Here is a 2,825-nt window from a genome sequence, read left to right as displayed (position 1 = left end):
ACACACACACACACACACACACACACACACACACACACACACACATATATATATATGTATATATATATATGTATACATGCACACACAGTTACACACATATAAACGTCCATTTAGCTATCGCTCACACAAAACTTTCGTTTTGTCTCTGTTTTAATTTCCTATTTCTTGTGGATATGATAGCTTACTAATATTAATGTTAGCATTGTGCCAAGAAATAACAACGCAAAATATTAGTTTTCGTATGAAAACTTTCATCGTGAGATCCATTGTATATAAAAAGTCTATCTACTTTTGGTGACAACTATTTGGACGAACATTTGATAAATCTTTCCAAAAGTCATGAAACCGAATAGCATTTAAGATGACAGAAAGAAATTCTACATTGGTAATGGAATATGTTAAAATCATTTTTCTTGCCTCAATAAAAATTGAAAATAAGCTGGCACTTATCTTCAGTTTGGTTAACTTTAATCGGATGAGAAATATATTCTGTTTAAATGGCTTTTTAGTTTCTAGCTTCAGTTTCTTATTCTCACTCACAGAACGGATTCACATCGTCCAGAATTCGTAACTTAAGAAATAATTTACGTTTCTCTGCAGTCGATAAAAAAGAACACCCACGATCATCTATTATTACAGAAGTCTTTTATAGATTCCTCATTTACATCCAAACCCAATAGGATACTAAAAATACAGAAGATAGTTTATAGTAGAATATTTTTTCTTGTGAATTTTGTTTTACTTTTTGCGTCCTTCCAGCAGGTCGATTCGTAGTAAAACGTATCTATCTGAAATTCGGTTGAGTTTGTAATCGTAATACAAAAATGGTATCGTCATTTTCACCAATAATTCATGCTTCGCAATGAAAGCAAATAATCTAAAATGAATAACCACTGAAGGTAGGGGCCGAAGGTGGCTGAATTAAAAGATCCATAGGAAAAGAAAACAGGGAAGAAAGAAAACGTTTTGTGGTGTTTGGTTGCGTCCTTTTAGATTCTTTTTGGTTCAAATATCACCAACGTCTACTTTGTTTTCCTTCCGGCATCGCTAAAATAAACTCTGAATCATTGGCCTCTAACTTACCGTGCTCTTCCATAAAATGTGTGGTCCTGTTACATTTGATATCATTATTGAGAGAAAGTATAGATAAGGTAAGTTCATATCTTCCATTGTTATAGTTCATATCTTTCACACACACACACACACACATAAAGCGGGCCTGTAGTAGAAAGGACAGATTATTGAAGAAGTCACGAATGGCGACGAAAAGTGTTTAAAAAACTAGTTGATTGATTAAATGAACGAACGATTAATCAAACAACTAATTAGTTAATTGTTTAAATGTTGACTAATGTTAATCCTTTCTATTATAGGCATAGGGTCTGAAATTTTTGGTGAGAGAAAAAAATCGATTACATCGACCCCAGTGTTTCACTGGTACTTATTTTATCAACATCGAAAGGATGAAAGGCAAAATCAAACTCGGCGGAATTTGAACCCAGAACGTAAAGACGGACGAAATACCGCTATGCATTTTATATAATAATAATAATAAAGAAATGAAATAGGACCAGTGTGTGTGTTTATTGTTGACATAATAACCCTCCCGTGATACAACAAGATCTGTTTTAATATACGAGTTCATATTGAGAATATTACGAACGAAATAGAAAAATGAAATCTAGCTTATAATATCTATCGAAAATCGAAAGCAAGAAATTCAAATCCCGTCGCAATGTCAGCTCTTGAAAAAGGACCCTATTCCTCGCCTTTTTGTGGTTTGATCTATATAATATGATTCAATCAGTATAGTTTTCGGTTGCCTCCTGGTGCCATCAACTTCATTACTTTACTGGTTCTTGTTATCTTTCTTGTTATCTGAACTATTGTATCTCTATGTCTACATTCTGATTTTTCAGATATAGGTTCAAAGAAATAGCTTCTTAGTAACCATTTCTTCTTAAGAAACATCAAATTACTTTATTAAATAAAATCTGATTCACTGCTTTTAATAACAAATCCACTGTATTCAAACGGCTACAGTGAATGAATATTATAATTAATTAGAGATGTGTTCCTCTCTATTATGTTGTGAGTCAGGAACAACAGGGCAGAATAAAGGCTGCAGAGAATATAAAAAGGAAATCTTTATCGCAAACACGTTACGGAGATATCGGTTTCAAATTCTGGCATAAGGCCAGTAAGTTCGGGGGACGACGAAAGTCGATTACATCGATCCCCAGTGTTCAACTGGTACTTATTTTATCGACACCAATAGGATGAATGGCAAAGTCGACCTCGGCGGGATTAGAATTCTGAACGCAAAGACGGACAAAATGCCGCTAAGCGCTTTGCTCAGTATGCTAAAAGTTCTGCCAGCTCACCGCTTTAATTTTACTGAAATATCAGTGTTTTCTTTATGATGTTTTTCAGTTTGATTATACAATATTATGCAAACGGGAGGGCCAATTATTTGCATGAATTGTTCAAACCTTTTGTATTAAAAGTTCAGACGCTATCAAGTTCATCTTGGTTTTTCGTTCTTTCGTTGTCGATAAATAAATTATCTATGAAATACTGGAACATTTTTCTCCTCATCTCCTTCTCGCTCTGTCTCTTCGCAGGTTATAGCAGATGAGTCATTGCAATACTGTGATACTTGGCCCCAAGAAATGAGGGGAGGTCGAATTAGGGGTTAGCAACGTTACATGAATTGTCCACAGAAAACAAGGCTGGTTGGTATGGAGGGAATGGCGATCTATACAGAATCATTTAAACATAAATATACTATCGCTATTAACATCATTTATATGTATATATATATA

The sequence above is a fragment of the Octopus bimaculoides genome, chromosome 12, assembly GCF_001194135.2.
Source record: "Octopus bimaculoides isolate UCB-OBI-ISO-001 chromosome 12, ASM119413v2, whole genome shotgun sequence".
In the NCBI taxonomy this organism is placed as follows: Eukaryota; Metazoa; Mollusca; class Cephalopoda; order Octopoda; family Octopodidae; genus Octopus; species Octopus bimaculoides.
This window is presented reverse-complemented; position numbering follows the sequence as displayed.